The sequence below is a fragment of the Panthera pardus genome, unplaced genomic scaffold (genome assembly GCF_024362965.1).
Source record: "Panthera pardus isolate Hobbes unplaced genomic scaffold, ASM2436296v1 HiC_scaffold_22, whole genome shotgun sequence".
In the NCBI taxonomy this organism is placed as follows: Eukaryota; Metazoa; Chordata; class Mammalia; order Carnivora; family Felidae; genus Panthera; species Panthera pardus.
In genome coordinates, this window is record NW_026526788.1 from 50,372,422 (window position 1) to 50,392,112 (window position 19,691).

Below are 19,691 nucleotides of genomic sequence, written 5' to 3' on the forward strand. Positions count from 1 at the left end.
CCAGGACTGTTTGCCTCTAAAGGCTATATTCCAATAAATGGAGAGTGATACAGATAAAAAAAAAAAAAAAAAAAAGATCTCGGTAAGAGAAAGCAGAACAAAATAGAGGTCAGGCAGGGGGAGGAACAGGGCAGAAAAATAAAAGGACATTTAACCTAAGTAAAGAAAGAAATAGCCATGACATCCTCTGCCCAAGGGTAGCCAGAGAGACAATGAGAACAGTGATCAGAGAAAGCAAGGGTTGGGGCGCCTGGGTGCCTCAATCGGTTACATGTCCGACTTTGGCTCAGGTCAGGATCTCCTGGTTCTGTGAGTTCTAGCCTGGTGTCGGGCTCTATACTGACAGCTCAGAGCCTGGAGCCTGCTTCGGATTCTGTGTCTCCCTCTCTCTTTGCCCCTCCCCTGCTCGCGGTCTGTCCCTCTCTCAAAAATGAAAAAAGAAAAACAGAAAGAAAGAAAAAGAGCAAGGGGATGAGCAGAGTGGGAAGAGAATAGTGTGCCAAGGGTCCCTGGAGAAAAGATGGATTCTGCACAGACTGATGGAGGCGGCTATGGGGATGACAAGAACCTTCTCATTGTACCAAAAGTGTCTCCAATTTCCATAGCTCCTGTTTATTAAGATGTATTCAAGCAATACCTACCATGTTCCAACACTAGGGAGAAAGCTATGAAAAACATGGGCATATCTCTGCACTCCTGGTCCCACCACTTATTAGCTGTGTGGCAAAGTTACACTCCTCGGGGTTGCAATGTATTCACTTGTAAAATAAGGATAATATCATGTAGCCAAAAGATAGTAAATGGTGAGAATATATTACACGTGAAGAACCAAGCACGGTGCCTAGAACAAAGCAAATCAAATATTTGCCAATACTATTAAAGGAATTTTATCCTTTGAGACAACTGATTTCTCTAACCAAAGAACTGTACACCTTCTGGAAGTATTTGCAGAAAGCAAACCAGACTACAAAGTACCAACTTCTGGTCAAATATAATTGTTATTCCATCAGCAATCCTGGTGAGTTTGCTCTATTTTCAACTCCAACCCTAACTTGTTGTGTTATCCTGAATGAGTCATTTAACAGCATCTGCTCCCCTCTCTGTGAATTGACTTCTGCTCTTTAACTCAAGGGTATTGGAAGATGCTTTAGGGATAAATGAAGGAGAAATCACTGCTTCAGCTAATATGCTGCTCCAAAACATGGGTTTTTAGATAACTCTCAGGAACTCGTTGTAACATTAGGAAAGATACACACTGAGATAAAGCAAGCTTCTCTTGCATGCTTGTCCCTGAGAGGAATCTGTATGGGTGACCACAGCATAAGCAGAGAGAGTCTGAATTAACATTGCTTTTCTCAATCCTGTAGTAATATTCCCAATAAAAAATACAGTGCTCATTTGAATACAAACATTATTTCCTCCCAAGTTAGAAAATTGAGAATTGCTAAAAGAATTGATCCATTTCAACTGCTTTTATAGTACAAGTTGATAATCCAAATGGCAGTCATTTGTTTTTGACAACATCAATAATATATTTTGTGGGCAATCACTTTCATTGAAAACCACCTATGCTGCTTTGCCTACCTGTAAGACGGCATCCTGCAAGGGAAAAGAGTAAAGATCTTGGGTATATCCAATGCCTTGGGCGCACAATTGGGAAAGGAACTGCTAGGAGATAATTAACTCCAAGTGTTTACTTACTATTTGCTCTCAATGCAATGTGGAGAATCCATGCAAAATAGAAAGCTACCATCTTGAATACAGGAAATATACGTGGAAAAGCTGGAGCCATAGGACCATGGCACCCTATTATCTATGGGATAAAGTTCCTAATGTTTGAGGACAGTATCCGAGAGGCATAAAATAGTCTCTTTTGTCTGTGATGGACAACTAAAGACATGAGACAGAACCTTACAGAACAGATTGTCTCCCCACCAAATTAGATCCCATTGGTCTGAATTTTTTCCCTTTTATCATCCTCCAGTCCTATTCAACCACATTCCCAACCCTGCTGTGAATTCATTTTTAGTCTTTGTACACTGTGTTCCCTTTGCCTGGAATCCTTTCCCATTCTCTAACCTCTTGGTTAACTCACCCTTCATGTTTCAGATTATGACTAGGACTCTTCCCCTGACCTCCTAATGTCCTGGTTAGCTATCCTTTTTGTGCTCACGTAGCCCTTGACCTTCTGCATGATAAAAGTTTCTCTCCTGATCTGTCTCTTCCACTTGACAATAAGCAAATCGAAGGCAGAGGCTGTGTCATATTCACAAGTGAATTCTCAGGGCCCAGCACAGCACTAGCACGGTCACGTAGTAGGCACTCAAGAAACTATCTGTGGAATGTTGACTGAATGAATGAGGCTACTTCCATGAATTAATCAAAGGATGACTGTACTTCACTGTACCAGTGCCTATATCAACAGCGCAATAAAAACTTATATGCAGCTTAGCAATGAATGTTTCAGGGGTGTTTATAGCCATCTACAGGACTGGCCACCATTTACTATCTTTAATTCTAGTTCAGACTTTAAGGTTTGGTTCTAACTTCAGTGAAGGAAAAGAACACGGCTTGACAATCTCTTAGTTTTGTTGATGAAAATGAACCAGAGTGAGAAATGCAGATCTCATTAGACTTGAAAGTATTTTTAGTTGGAGAACATTGGCTTTAGACCGCCAGCAAACCAAATGGAAGAGCATTGTAATGAACTGCATATATGTTAGTGAAAATGGTCAAGTGGGATCAGGATTCAAAGAACTGCCTACTATTTCTACCAAATCAGTCTGGTTGCCCAGCAACTACTCCATATGGGAATTGCACATGACGACATAATAGATCCCCATCTCAGAAGTGGACTGACAAGCCAAAATCATTAAGATGTGCAGTCTGACTTACATTAACCCTACGACCTTGGTCAACTGCGAATGAGTCTCATCCTTTCCCTACACAAAAGGTGAGGTCAGAAGAACACACAAATACTCTGGGTGCCCTGAGATACCGTGGATGTGTTTAAGGAGAGCTGAATTCATAACACATACAGATTTGATTACCTCTGCATCCCGAACTCTTCCCATTGCACTAGTTTAGTATACCAGTGATAAAAGGTGACGTCTTGGCTGGCCTTGGCAGAAAGAGAAGACCTGTGTTTTTCTATGCCATTTCTGAGTCTCACATTCCTTCTGATCTGTCACTGTTACTACCCACTCTTTTTCCAAAAGAGGGAAAATAGCAAACTATAAAGCTAATAAAACAGCAAACTATAAAGCTACTGTTCTAACATTTTTTTTTACTTAAAAATAGAAGAAAATAACACTGTAAAAAAACTAGCAAAAAGGACATCAAGGGATTTATATACAAAATGAACAAATGAATAAATAAAATCAAGTTACTGTTTGTTAAAAATCACTATACAGTTCTTATATATATTACGTATGCCAAACATTATTATCTGGGTTGATATGCCAAGTACTCAGAACACTTAATTTTATGAGATACGTGTTATGAACATCACCCCTAAAAGATACAAAGTTTAAGTAACTTGCTACAGGCCAAGTATCTACTAAGTATCAGACCCTGGATTCACGCCAGGCTGAGTGACTCCAAAGATGACCCTCTCACCTCTGCACAATGCTCTTTCAAGAAAGGCCCATAAGTATATGAAAAATGCTTCTATCACTAGTAATAAAAGAAATACAAATGAAACCTAATAGCAATGTGCTATTCACCAATCCAGCTATGATTTAACACAATGCTAAAATTTAACAGACACTGTTGTATATAGTGTGTAACATGGTGAATCCCAACTCTTTTGCCAATTTTTTCAATTATCATCACAGTGGAATGGCAAAAGATTGTGAGTATAATAGTGATCCTCCATATTAGTCACTATAGGCATACTTTCAGTGAATTATGGGCAGTATTTGTAATTTTTATCTCCTGTTGTTTGCTCTGATTTATTGAAATATAACTTCATGTCTATTTAATGTAATTAAAAGATCGGGTGTGCAAAAATATTCAGTGTAAGCAAGGATAAAGTAAAACTCCTTTCAGAGACTGCTGGTGAGAATATTTAGTATAACCTTTCTAGAGTGAACCTAGGCATTATGCATAAAGAGCCTTTGAAAGCTGCCCTTTGACCTACTCCAAGAAATCTGTCCTAAAGACATCATCAGAATTTTTAGCAATTACAAACATTAAATATTGACTAATAATTTAGAGTTGTAAAAACCAAAGTGTTCTAATGTCCAAAATTAGATGACTGTTGTGTAGTTATGAAAGACAAAACAATCATAGCATAGAACTCACTTTAACATGTAGTGAAATTACCAGAATATCACATACACACACACACACGCGCGCACACACACTCTCTCTCTCTCTCACACACACACACACACACACACCCCTCCCTGCCAGAGAGAGAGAGAGAAAAGGAAAGGGATAAAGAGAAGGCTTCTCTGGAATACAGTACCCAAAAATAAGTAGTGGGTAAGTTTATTTAACAATCGTCAGTGTTTTTAATTCCAAACTTCTAAGGTTTCCTCAATATTCTTAATGTAAAAATACTAAAAAATTAATTAAAACCTATAATAAAACCTACTAATACTCTGAGCTTGAATTAGAGGACCAGAAATCATTTAACATTTTAGTTTAAATGTCTACAATGCCTTAAAGCATTTAAAGCAAAGGAAGAAATATGAAGCTCTCAGATTTTAAAGAACAACCCTTACAGCAACAAAGTGCCTTACAGTTTACAAATTCCTTTCCCAGAGAAGACAAGGCCAGTTTAATCCTGAAATGACCTTTCAGGAGAAAAGTCCTAATATTAAAACTTAAGAAAAAGAGCAGACAGACCTCACTGTTAGATGCATGAGGGCAGTATGTTGACTGACCTCACCCCATCTCTAACCGCAGCACTGAACTAAGCAGATGAGAAGTCCTACTCGGCCAGAATCATGGGTTAGGTCATTAAGGTCAAGGCCTACACACAGACTAAGTTCCTTTGATTCTAAATCTGGCACACTTTCCCTTAAGCCATCAAAGTAATCAGGTCATTCTGTGAGGGACACAGTACGGAGAGGAATTCCCTTTTTTCTGAGTTTTGCTAGGAGCAGCATGGAACACAGGTTTCCAAGTAGACTAAATTCGGGATTAAATACATAGCTATGTGTTTGCTACGTCATCTTTCCAGGCAACTCATGTTGAGCCATTAGTGTTCCTGTCCCTAAAATGAGAACAGTAATGCCAACACCTGTAAGCCTATCATGAAGATTAAATAAGATATGTACTATGTGCTTGGTGCCATGTGACTTTGGGCAGCTATTTCTTGCTCCTGCCGGGCATCACCCCCTGCCTCATCCCACTGATGCACAGGCACAGACTTGTTTTAAGCCTGAATATCTTCCTTTTGTAGTCAAGAAGACCGAGTTGGATGCCTGGGTGGCTCAGTTGGGTAAGTGTCCAACTCTTGATTTCAGCTCACAGTTCATGAGAGCAAGCCCTACAGCGGGCTCTGCACTGCTTGGGATTCTGTCTTCCTTTCCCTCTGCCCCTCACACTCTCTTCCCAAATAAATCAACTTTATAAAAAATAACAAGAGTTAAGCACCATCCTGCAGAGAACAAATATATACAAGCAGGAGTATAAATCTTAAAAATGCCCACTTTACCCAGATATTTTCTTCATACTCTGTACATTTGCTACAAAGTGCTCAATACAGACCACTGAATCTCTTTTGATGCTAAATATAAGAAACTACTTGGGTAACAGCATTCAGTCACATGTTCAGCTTCGAGAATATTAACAGGGTAAAACGCTGTTTTGCCTGCATGTGACCAGGGCCTGATGGAAGTCTTTTTTATTATTTCCTTTTTAAACATGGAAAATCTGACTTGAAGATATGCAATGGGAAAAAGCACGTACATTTTATTTTGTCACTCTGAAGGCTTTACACTAAGCCTAAAAGCTCTTGGCTAAAGTGAAAAAACACTAGAGACCCATTTTGAATAGTAAGAGAACCTGAAAAGATTTCAGCTCATCTGCAGTTGTGGTGGCTGGCAGGAGGTACCTTTTTTTTAAATTGATTTTTCAAATGCCTGATCGTCATCAAGCTTGCAGATTTCAACCTTGTCTATAGAGTATAAGCAAACGTTCACAAAGAATGAGAATTTTGAAAAATTTTAAGTTATTTGGACTCTAAATTTGAAAATGGGGAGATTGGAGACATTGACAGTAATCCTAATGGAACGAAGGTTCCCAAGTAAACCTTAGATAGAAGGCCAACTCTTAACTACTTGAACGAATATAGAGGTTAGGCCAAGGAAAGGTCTCATTTGAACAGCTGCCTGACACAAAACTCTTGCTAGAAATTTCCAAACTGGGCTTGGTTTCCTCCTCTTTGTCCACATCTGCTAGCTTTACAGTGGGAATGATTGAATGAAATGTCAAGTACAAGGAAAGCTCTTGAAATTATCCCTAAGTCAGAGTAACCAATCCTTTAATAGTTACACTGCCAGTAAATCAGGGTATCTGCAGTCAGCCTGGCTAGGTGAAGACTTTGGGTGCCCCCACCATCCGTCATTCAAAGTCAAAAGATTCTTGGGGCATCTGGGTGGCTCAGTTAAGCATCCAACCTCAGCTCAGCTTAGGTCATGATCTCACTGTTTGTGGGTTTGAGCCCTGTGTCAGGCTCTGTGCTGACAGTCTGAAGCCTGCTTTGGATTCTCTCTCTGTCCCTCTCCCACTCACACACAGTCTCTCTCTCAAAAATAAACATGAAAATAAATTAAAAATAAAGTAAAAAAAATTCTAAATCATAAGATTAAATATGATAAGTCCAACAAAATTCTCATTTTATCATTTATTATTACTTTTTCCCTTTGAGAATCTAATATTAAGTAATGGCCAGATACTTTTTCTCATTTCAAGATTCCCCTTGCTGTGCTGGTTCCCTGAACATAAACAGTCTACAGGTTAGATCGTCAAGCACCAAGTGAGAATTAAAAAAATAAATTCAGTAACACTAACCCATTTGCTTTAGAAAAATTTAATTCATTAACAGTTACTGGTTTTCTTGCTCATCTACAATTCTTTGTTCACATCTCAATTAGGGCATTGAATACTACTGCTGTGAAATCATGCTAAATACCTCATATGAAGCACGTAATTTAGATTCTATTTAAAATGAGTTTCATAGTATATTCCAATTCCCTGTATGTCTGTATGCCCTGAAGGCAGAGCAGCTGTTTCTTTCTTTCCTGTAGCTTCTGTGCTTAAAACAGTGCCCAGCATAGCAGGCACTCAATCAGTATCTGGGAAGTGACATGACAGATTCCGAGCAATCGGAGTTGATTTTCTCCTGTTGGTGTTACTGGTTACATCTTTCACATAAGGAAAGTTTTGAGAAGTTCCATGACTGTCTAAGGGCAATCAGTGGCAGAAATGGAAGGAGATCTTAGACGACCTTTCTGATGTCCTGAGAGAACATCCTTTCCACCGCACCACCCGATCTCCCAGCAACCACCTTCTTTAACTTCATGACGGCTGAGTTAAATAGTGGCAGTGGTTGTAAACAACAGAACAAGTTTCTGACATGTGTTTATGGTGAAGATACTAATAAAAGAGCTGCTTCTCGTAAACTTAGCTACCAAGTTAGTTACATTTGCTCATAAATATGGATATAAACATTTGTTTGTCAAATCAAATATTGCTAATTCCCCCAGACAGAAGAATCACTTTTTGGTCTAGGAGAAAACTCTTTCCTTCCCACTTCTCCTAGGCTCTCAGCCAGTTTTCTCAAACCCTGAGCTCCTCAATGAGCCTAAGGATTTTGAGGTAGAGGAGATGGAAGGGAAACTTGAATCTCTTGCAGGCTACTTCTGTTTTCTACACCTATCTCCCCCCTAAGGCAAGAGAGCAACAGAGTCATACACCTACTTGAAATGGAGAAAGGAAAGAATGGGAGGTGTAGGTCAAAGGGTAACAAGAAAACCTAAGTATAATAGTAAAATGAAGTTTATATCTCAAAAAGTCACATGTATTTTTTTTTTCCAAGTCAAGAAAAAGTATTACAGCAAAAACCACAAAAATAAACAGAATAAAAATATATATCCCATCTCTGTTTTCAAAATAATAAACTTTACTACTAATACACAAAAACTAAACCATTCTTTTGGACTCTCATAAAAAGATTAAGTAGTTTGATAATAAGCTATATGCAAGAGAATAGACACTCCTGTTAAGATGCCAAAACATTTTTTAAAAATGTTTGAAAAGCTTTCAACATTTCTTTTAACCCAGAAATTACATTTCTATGAATTTATCCATTGAAAGTAATCATTTAAATTGACAAAGATGTTTGTATGAAGACGTTCATTACAACAAACTGAATGCCAACCAGTGGGGAAATGGTTTTAAATATGGGTTTCAACATGCAATGGCATCTCCTGCAACTGTTACAACTGATGGTAATAAATTAAAAAGTTAATAAAACAGTATTACCTTCTACCCTGCATAGGCTTATGTACATGTAAAAAGTCTGAAAATCTACGTAATACGAAAGGTTATTTCTGAAGACTTTTTTTTAATGTGTATTTTTCAGAGAGCAAGACAGAGCATGAGCAGGGGAGGGGATGAGAGAGAGGGAAACACAGAATTGGAAGCAGCCTCCAGACTCCGAACCGTCAGCACAGGGCACAACATGGGGCTTGAACTCACAAACCAAACTGTGAGATCATGATCTGAGCCTAAGTCGGACACTTAACCGACTGAGCCACCCAGGCGCAACTGAAGAGATTTTTTTTGACTCTTTAATTTGGTTGTATTTTCTGTGATTTCTGAATATTTATTATTTTTATGATTAGATATACCTTAAAGGTTACAGTCATTTTCACTCTAGAAAGGAAAAGAGGGAAGGAAAGGGGGAGTATAGGAGGGAAGGGAGTCATCTCTTTCGGTAAAACCAGAGTGACATCCCATAACTCAAAGATTTGGCAGCCAAGAGTGTTCTTGGGGAAAAAGTAACAAGGTCAGCATCATTAACAAGATCCTCAAAGGAACTTTGTCCTTTTGTTCCCCTGAAATTCTTCTCTATACTTTAAGGTCTACGGACCAGATGGTAACGTGCTGAAAGGTGTACTGCCTCAGATACCTTCTTACCATTGGCCTGGTCTTTCTTTTTCAGGGGTTCCTCCAGGAGCCCAACCTCAGGTCCCATGATAAATTTAAGTCCAAAACTCCAAGAACTTCTTTCTCTCCATGTTCCCTGCTTTGGATTTATACCTCTCTTACCTGTCAAAATGCATATATCATGGTCTCTGCTAAGTAGCAACTGACACTAGTGAGCTATTATGATTTAATTACAACTATTTTAGCATTCTATTTTTTTTTCTTTTTTAATAAAGGAGCATGTTAGAGGTTTTGGGAAAAATAAAGAAATATCAAGCATGGTTGTTATACTCAAGCTTGGGAGACCACAAATAACTAAATAATGCCAGAGATTTATAAAACTAACAACAGCAATGTGAGCTATATAACAGTGAAGTATTTACGTCAACAGTGGGGTCAGATGAGTTGGAGGTTTGGAGATCATATGACCAGAGTTTAAGACCCAGATCCTTCCCCTTCCTTGTTCAGACAAGGGGTCTTAATTCCTCTGGGTCTCCATTTGTTTTTCAAGAAATTAGATATTGTAATATTAATAGCTTCTTTATGGGATTGAGAGAGATTATTTGTAAAATACTGCATCCATGGGTGTACAGGCATAATATCCTTCAAAGCACTGGTTTACTTTATTATGCCCTATGTGATCAGTTTCCTGATGTATCTCCATGTTAGACCAACCCTGTTCACTTCTCCCTGCCTTGGCAAGAATACTTGTGTTCAAATCAGCAAGAAAAAGAAACCTGAGTCACAGAAGCAGCTGCACATCGAGTTTATCACTTCGAGTTAGACATCATCAGTGGCCCCTGGGAGATACTCGTCATTTCTGAGTGATAAAGAATATAAGACTAAAGATTTCAGTTGAGTGACATGGATAAGGCAAACATGATGTGAACCCTTTTCATTTTTTAAATGTTCCGTTTAACCCAGTGTCTCCCAGTACCAAGTTTTCAGAATTCACAGAGAGGGAGACCAGTCTGTTTTATTTGTTTCAATATAGAAGAAAAAGTTTCAGATGAACACTGAAATTAGGAGTTTATGCCCTCTCTTGTACTCTCCCCACCTACTTGAACTGTGGCTTTAACATGATTCTGAAATCCCAAACTTACAAAATAAAAGGTCTGATACTTTTAAAAGTGTTCAGTCTCTCAAGTAGTGGACATAATAGAGCTACTCCCCCTGCCGGCTTTACTGAGATATAATTGATCAATAAAAATTATGTATGTTTAAGCATCTAAATATGATCATTTAATATACACATTGTGAAATGGTTATCACAATCAAGCTATTATTTAACACCTCCTTCAGCTCACGTAGGTGTGTGCGGTGAGAACCCCTAAGATCTACTGCCTTAGCAAGTCTCAGGGACACAATGCAAGATTGTTAACCAGAATCACCATGCTGGGTATTAGGCTATCACATCTTGTTCATCTTACAATTCCAAGTTTATACCCATAACTTTGAGAGGTCATAGAGAACAGGGGCACTGCCAGGTGAATACAGACTGGCAAATACATTAAAGAGAAAAAAGCCAAAATCCTGCAAATTATAGATTTTGTGAGCTTGTAATTAAACCATAGCAGAATCCTAACCTGCTTATGTATCAGGCAATTCATGAGCCTTTAGAACATAATGTTATGATCACTGGCTTACTAAAAGCCAGTCACATTGTGAACACGAAAGAGATTGTAGGCTTAATTTACGTAAGTCTGTTAGAATGAGCAAGAATACTTTTTTTGTGCTTAACATTTGCTGATTTTCAAGCCACTTTCATGGTTTTTCTTAAAACCTCATAACCTCTCCCTAGGCTAAAAATGGGTTTTTGTTCCAAATCGAATTCAGGAGGAAACACACAAAAGATAATTAAGGGTTACAAGGGAGCAAAGCTAGTGAATGGAAGAGCTAGGATGTTAGCTTGACTTGTGAAGGGTGATCCAGTGTCCTGGTCACCACAATCCCAATCTCTTTTCAATGGCTGAATTTACAGATGTGAAGGTATTAGGAGGTTCGTCTACTTTGTCTTTTTTTAAGCTTTCTAACACTGGGATGATTCATTTCACAAACAAATACTATTTGCTTCAGTTCAAGAGTCAAACAGCTAAGTGGCTTAGAAGTAGGACAAATCATTCTTATATTGGTAACCATTCAAATCCCCGCATCTCTGAAATCCTGAATTAGAAATTTCTGTAATGCTTCATTCAATCAAAAAGACCATATTTTCCCCCCTGGACATTGGCTATATACTATAAATTGCTTAATTTATGAACTATTGTTAAAGGAATTGACATTGGAACTTCAACCTAAGTAATCACTGACAATTTCTATTGAAGTTTTAATTTTTTTTCTGGGTTAATTACTTCTTTTCTGGTTCTTATCATACAGGAGGTCATGATTTTGAAAATTAGCCATTATATTTCTGCATATTTTCATGCAATGAATCAGGATGTAAAGGTAGATATTTTAAGTGGATCACAGCCTAGCCATCTGACCATTATATCACCTCATAATTAAACAAACCTTTGAAAAACTATTACTTTCTGAATTGATATGAACCCCTTTTCTCAATGCAGATAATCATCCAGCACCTCAAATATCTCCATTTCTTTCGAATCCTGCTGAAAAACCCAGTTGAAATCAAGTTCCTTTGATGTTATTTTTTCACCCAGTCTTGTATCTCCATTACTACCATGGCACTCCTCCACAACCTGCACACATGCATGTGAAGCATGTTGCATATACCTGTGTGCACACAGGCACACAGAGCTATATAGTTACATTTGGAGAAGTTTGGAAGACTTCTTCAGGAACACATTTAAAGTCATCCAGGATTTAGTCCTGGGCATTTAAATCAGGCTAAGTCACAAACCATCAGTGGAAAACAAATATTGTCCTTGCTCTTCCAGTCCTATGAATTTTCTTGACTTTTCCTCCTTTTTTCCTCTTTACCCAATTACAATGTAAAACTCACTCTGAATGTTCTTGGTTTTGCTCCTCATGTGTTAAGAAGTCCACTTCTCTGTTTCTGAATTTCAGTGCTTCCCAGGACACTGTTGGTTGTTTTCCAAGCTTCTATGTATCTAGCCTGTCACCAGCAACATCAGCTTCCCCAAACCAACCTTGTCAGTGTCTGGCTCATCCCTTTGGAGAAAGGGAAGAGGGCCAACAGAGGACAACAGAGTGAGACCAAGCAGGAATGAAGATTTGTCAAATCTTTTGTTTCCTAGGCACAGCCCAATCCTCCAGAAGATTAGAGGATGCATTTTCCTTCGAAGTTTTTAAACTCTGCCACATTCATTAGTTACTGGTTATCACTGTGGAAAATTCATCTGGGACAAGGTTTGCCACAGGCATTACCGTTTCAGTCATTTTTTAGGGCCTAATTTTCCCTGACAAAGCAAGTAAGGGAGAAAAGTTGCTAATGTTCAGCTAATATGTCTATTTAATAGCCAGTGAAATGCAGTCATGTCCATTTCCAAGAGTCATAAAGTGTTCAGTAGAAATGCTGGTTTATAACTATTCCGGGGCAATATTAGTTCAAGTATTTGGAGCATGCGCGCGCACGCACACACACACACACACACACACACAAAATGTGACAGTGTTTGAAAAAGGAGGTTATGGGGCTAGTAGGGAAGAGCTCCCAATTTGGGCATAGATTTAATTCTGAAACTAAGAATCTCACTTCTATTACAAAGCTACCTTACCTATAAATTTGGCCCCAACAGAAAATGACTCAGGCTATCAAAAGAAGAGATCTCTGACCACAAGTCCAACATCAAAAGGCCTGCCACAGGGCCACTTCTTCCAGCACTTGAGACTAACTTACTTGGCTTTAGAAATTCTGATCTGCTCAAATCAGACTACACTTGGTTGTATATAGCATATTAATACAGATTCATCATTAATATTATAGCATGAATCAACCTATCAGATCTTTTCTTAAATACAGGATTTTGTGGGACTAAAGGCCGTTCTAATTCTGTTAAGGAAAGTCAAAGTATAGAGAGGTGTGGTACTGCAAGGGAGGGCTACGGATGGTAGCGCCTTACAGAAGGGTACAGAGGGAAAAACAAAATTAAAGGAGTTTGAACTGTATGGATCCGTTTAGAATACGTGAATTCTTTCCCCAATAAGTAAATACAAGTCTATAAATGTATTTTCTTTACGATTTTCTTAGTGACACGATCTTCTCTGTAGCTTACTTTATTGTAAGAATACAGTATATAATACATAGAACATAGCAAATAGGTGTTAACTGTGTATGTTACTGGTGAGGCTTCCAGTCAACAGTGGGCTATTAGCTGTTGTTAACCTTTTGGGGAATCAGAAGTTATACAAGGATTTGTGACTATGTGGGGGGTTGGCACCACTCAAGCCCACATCGTTCAAGGTCCACCTATACTCAACTGTCAGTGGAGCACAAAAACAGCTATAGACAACATGTAACAGTCTGCTCTACAATTAGACCTCATTTACAAAAACAGACACAAACCAAATTTGACCTATGGTCTATAGTTGGCTGACTCTTGCCAGAAAGACCCACACAAGACTTATTTTTACATCGAGATCCCTTATCTCATGTAGATAGTAAAGCAGAACAAACATTAGATTTAGGAGCACCACCTTCCATTTCCGTCTCTAGCACTAAAGGCTGTGTGGTCTCGACTACCTTCCTTACCTCACTGGCCTCCCTGAGTTGTAACAAGGAAAAGGTAAACACCAACCTGTTTTAAGGTCTGAAATGTTTAAATCTCCTTAAGTGCACAGATAATTCTCATGAATCCTGTTTTCTCAAGTTTCGAGCCTCAGAAACAATTTCATTGCTGCAAATTATTAAAGGCTACACTTATCACATAAATCACTGGCATGGACCACTGACCAACGAACATGACTTCTTTATTAGAACACAGTATGCCAAAAGAAAAAACTGTTGAAAGAACTTTAATGGCACACCGAATCTACTTTTAGAGTTTTCATATTGTATCAAGCTCCCATGTCAAGTTCATTAAAAACCCAAGTTTGAGGGTCGCACTGGCTTTAGTAAATCATTCATAAATTGGGCAGCAACCCATCCAGCAAATGGAACCTCCATAAAGCTGCAGAAAAGGTTTTTAAAAGACCAAGAAGGAGTTGAAAAGGAAATTGTTAGCCAAGAAAACATTCTCTTAGGCAAGGCTTTCCTCCTAGTATTGACCAGAACATTCCAGTTAGCAGTTAGACTAAAGTTTACAACCCAGCAGGGAGGAGAGGAGGGTGGCATTGAAACTGTGGTTAGGTTATGTATTAAGTCTTAGTTTACGGACATGGGGCCTTAACATAATTGATTCCATTTTGGGCTTGTGGTTTGCTTTTTAACATGTTGTCTATCTCAATGGAAAAGTATTCAAACCTTTTAATACACGGTTCTTTTGAAACTAATTTTCTTAAGATTTGATTGAACTCTATTTTATTAATGTGGCATGATTGTTTTAAAGTTACTCTAGTTAACATTAAACATTGTTTTGGAAAAGGAGTTCAAATACATTATTGAAAACAAACCTATCAATTGTCAGACAATCGAATGAGCTGTCATCGGGCATAAACTGCATTAGACACAAATGGTTGTTACAATGCTTAAAAATAGAAGAGCTAATATGTTAACTTAAAATTTATGATAATTAAACTTAGAAATGTTTCTTCATGACGAAAAAAAAAAGTTATAATGAGTTTTCTATCAGAGTATTCAAGCACCTGATCAATGTTAAACATGTTATTGAAAATGTGTACAAATTAAGCCAAACGTGAGCATAAAGCAAGAAATAATAGACATTAGAGCAGAAATAGAAAGACTAACAACAGAAAAAGCTCAGTGATACTAAGAGTTGATTATCTGAGAAGACGGGCAAAAGTGACAAACTCTAGGCTAGGCCAAGTAAAAAATCAGAAATGAAAGAGAAGACATTACAACGAATGGCACAGCAATCAAGTGGATCATAAGAGACTATTCTGAACAATTGTATGCCAACAAATTAGATAATCTAGAAGAATGGATAAATTCTTAGAAAGATACAACCTATTAAGACTGAATCATGAAGAAATGGAAAATCTGAACAGACCCATAACAAACAAGTAGATTGAACCAATAATCAAAAGCCTTCCAACAAAATAAAATCCAGGACCAGGTGGTTATAAAACCCATCCTACCAAACCGAATTCTAGCAAACATTTCAAGAATGAACGCCCATCCTTTTCAAACTCAAAGAATTTAAGAAAAAGGAACACTTCTAAATTCATCTTACAAGGTCAGCATTACCTTAACAAAGCCAGACAGAAACACTACAAGCAAACTACAGGACCATACCCCTGAGGAACACAGATACAAAAATGTATGAGCAGACTGAATTTCAGAGCACATTAAAAGGATAAGATATGTATACATTGCATGAGAGTTTGGATTCACCAACCCTGAGATAATTTCTATTTTTATAAATTTGTAAAAGCCAAGAAAACTATAAATTCTGTTTCTTGAATATATAACAGAAGTATTTTTAAAATGTTCATTGTGGGATGAGTACAGTAGAGAATGCTCAACAGACGCTGAGACATGAATGAGAGAACTAAGAAGATACAGACCTTTTAATAAAGTGAGAAGACATTGTTACCTATTTTCACAGATGGGGTAAGGATCATGTCCAGAGTCCAGAAGCACAGCTGGTTACTGGCCAAGCTCAAACTACAGCCTGTACTTCTTAGTTCTTACTCTAGTCTTCTTTCCACTTTACCGCTATGAACTCACATAAATAGACAAAGGTGATTTAATAATAATATAGAGGCATCTGGGTGGCTCTGTCGGTTTAGAGTCCAACTCTTGATTTCAACTCAGGTCATGATCTCTCAGTTTATGGGATCAAACCCCGCACCTTGGGATTCTCTCTCTCCCTCCCCCACAAGCACGCACTCACTCACGTGCTCTCTCTCAAAATAAATAAACTTTACAAAAGAATAATAATGCTATAGATAAGGCCTAAATTTGATGCTGTAAGTGGAAAATTAGGGATTTCTTAGAGACATGCACAGAACAAGTCAAACCATGCTGACAGAGGTATGTATAAAGGGAGGAAGGGATAATGGGAGAGGTAAATCCTCCTAGGCAAAGGCAAAGGCAAAGGCAGTGCAAGGCACTGAGGCTTCAAAACAACAAAAAATCAACTGTGGAACAGGAGAGGACAGTTTTATATATTCTCTTGACTTGGAAACTAGAGAAAAATGTAAGAAGTCTGGTTCATTCACTTATTCATTCAGCAAACATTCCTTAGCACCTACTATGTGGCACTGGCCGCGCTCAGTCCTGTAAACATGATCAACGAGCAATGTGTGGCAATAGCCCTCCAGGAGAATACTGTTTGACAAAGGAGACAGATGTTTGGCCTAGCAATAGCCTGCATGGAAGAGCAATTTTCGAGTAAGCAGAGTGTACAGGGAGAGACTGACCTAGTGAAGGAGGAGTAACTGAAGACTTGCTAGAGGAAGTAGTATTCATCAGTCAAGAGGATGAATCAGGCAGCCATGCAAAGGAGGAGGACAAGAGTTGCAGATGAGGAAACGCTTGTACTACCATTTCTCTTGACTTCTCTGCAGACTTAACAGAACTGGCACATTTTCCTGCTGGGGTTTCATGACATCACCAGCTACCCTTTTTCAATCTTCTATGCAGGCTTGTCCTCTTTTCAACATCTTAATGTTGCTCAGCCCCAAAATCTTCTGTCTACTTTCTCACATTTGGTGACTTTTATCCAGATCACTAGCCTGATATCTAGGCCTGGTCTCACCACTGAGCTACAGGTCAATGAGTCCAAAAACGTTTCAAATCTATTGTTTATCAGACATTTCAAAAACAATATGGCTTACCTGGGGCAGCCCTCCATTTTTTTGTGTTGAGTGGATGAGCTCTCTTGGAACACACTCATGTTAATAAGAGGAGCCAAAGTTGGTTTAAGCACAGAAAAAGAAATGCATTTAAGCTCAGCTACTACTGAGGATGAGTAGTATTTAGCAATGCATTGAAAGAGAAAAACACTATTTCAAGCCAATTACACTCTTCTCTATTTTTACCTTATTTCATCTCTTAACAATCATCCCTAAGAAGGCATAGATGTTTTTTTAAAATTCTTTCATATGTAGCCTAAATTTTCATAAAAATTTAACAATATACATTCTCAGTAATGACGTAATTTTGCCAAGAAACATACATGAACCTGGGTCACTGGGAGAATGTCAGTGATGCCAGTCATCCAGGTATAGGCGTTAATTCTTAGATACTAGACTTGGTTTTGCATGGTTCCTCCACTATCAAGCTGAACATGTATAACCAATGAACTCTTGCAGCCATCTGAGTGAGTCATTATGAAAGCCAAAGACAACAAAATGGCTTGCTAACTTTTTTGAATTCCTAGGTATATGGCCTTGCCCTTCAATTAAAAAAAAAAATTTTTTTTTTAACCTAACCACATCCCCTCACCGACAGCTTTTTGTTGCAAATACATAATCATGAGAAGAGTGAATAGTTCAACTCTCAGCCTGATTTATAATGACAGTTTTCTGATACAAGGGAAATGAAGAATTGAGCAGATTCTGTGAAGTGAAAATTCCCAATTATGTTGTTCCCTTGTATTAATTAAACAGGTGCTAGGTAGCTTTCAGAGTAGCCCTTCTGAGACCTCTGTTGTACAGAATTACTTACAGTTGTTAAATGCTGTGCTCTTCTCAATGCAAGCAGGGATACAAATCCTGATTGAACATCTACAAGGTACAATGTACCATTTTGCTTGGACTCCCTTGAGGAGTCACTACTAACCCTGAGGCACTTCTTATATTTTACCAAATTGGTTTTTTTAAATTTTTTTTAACGTTTATTTTTGAGACAGAGCATGAACAGGGGAGGGTCAGAGAGAGAGGGAGACACAGAATCCGAAACAGGCTCCAGGCTCTGAGCTGTCATCACAGAGCCCGACGCGGGGCTCAAACTCACAGACCATGAGATCATGACCTGAGCCGAAGTCGGATGTTTAACCGACTGAGCCACCCAAGGTGCCCCCAAATTGGTTTTTTTTAATAAAGCAAAATAGTCTGCTTTAGAAGGATTCCAATATTTGTCAAACACGCTAATGAAAAAAATTAAAGATCTTAACCCACTTCACTATCACCCTATTCCGTGATTTGCAAAAGCAAAGTATTTTCACTGGGTTCTGTATGCATAAATGATCCCTATTTTTAGAGTAGAATTTAAGGTCTCTCAGAAACTAGACCATCTCATCCATTCCCAAGAGTTAAACTAATCTAAGTCTGTGACTTCAAAACCTGCAACTTTTGACAAAACTTCATTCTGATTTCCAGAATAGAATTCTAAGAAACTAATCAGTATTTTTTCTTAGTCATCTTTCAAATGCCTCAAATATCAACCTATGTGCAACAAAACTTGTCATCTTCAACAAAACCATTCTTCCATTTATATTCTCTGCATCTTTGGCTGAATATCCAGTATCTCAAACCAGAAGCCAAGAAGTTATCCTAGAGTCTTTTTCCTTACCCCTCATATTCAGTCCACTACAAAGATCTTTGAGTTTCTCTACCTAAGTATGTCTAGAACCCTTCCTGCCTCTCCATTACCAATTCTACAACTCCAGTTCAGGCCTACATCATATCTAAACAATTTACAGTAGCTTCACTAAGTTGTTTTTCTTCTATCCATGTCCCTTCTTCCCCATCAGTCACACAGTCATGGAAGCCTGTGCTTATGGTCATGAGATTTATCTTTCTAAGTCAGAAGTGTGATCACATCACTACCTTTTCAAAGTTCTTCAATGGCTTCCTGCCCCCCTCCAGAACATTATCTCAACTCCTTTACCTGGCCTACAAGACCCTTTTCCATATAGCATCCTGCGTCTTCTGTTAGCAATCTTAACCTACATGTCCCGAACCACTTTATTTTCCAATTTGTAGAGAACGCCTTCACTCACTTAGGTCTCCAGGCCTATACACATTAAGGTTATTCTTTGCATAGAATCCTGACGTATTCTTGCTTATCCATTAAACTCTCATTTACAATTCAAGTCTAAACTCAAGTAGTTTCCACTGTTTAAGCTTTCCTGGACTCCTGAAATCTTAGAATCTCATTTCAGTCTCTCTGTTGAACATATTAAAGATATAATAACCTTCCTTTCATAACACATTTTATATATCTCCCTATGAGATTATGCATTCTTTGAACTTAAGATCCTTGCAGCTTATCACTTACAATAGTGCCTGACATGTGGTCAATATGCAGTATTTTTAAGAAACTGATTTGAATCAATTAGTGTATGAAAACACAAGGTTGACCTGAAAATATAAGGCATTCTTTTTGTTTCAACTGCTTTCCAACTTGATCAACTGTTACTCTAGGATCCTGAGTCACCTGAGAAATTTGACATCTGAATCCTGCTTCTTAAGTTCTTTAAAGCCTGTTTTATGACATTTCCTGCAGAAAAAGGAAGTAGTAAATGTGAAGAAGAGAT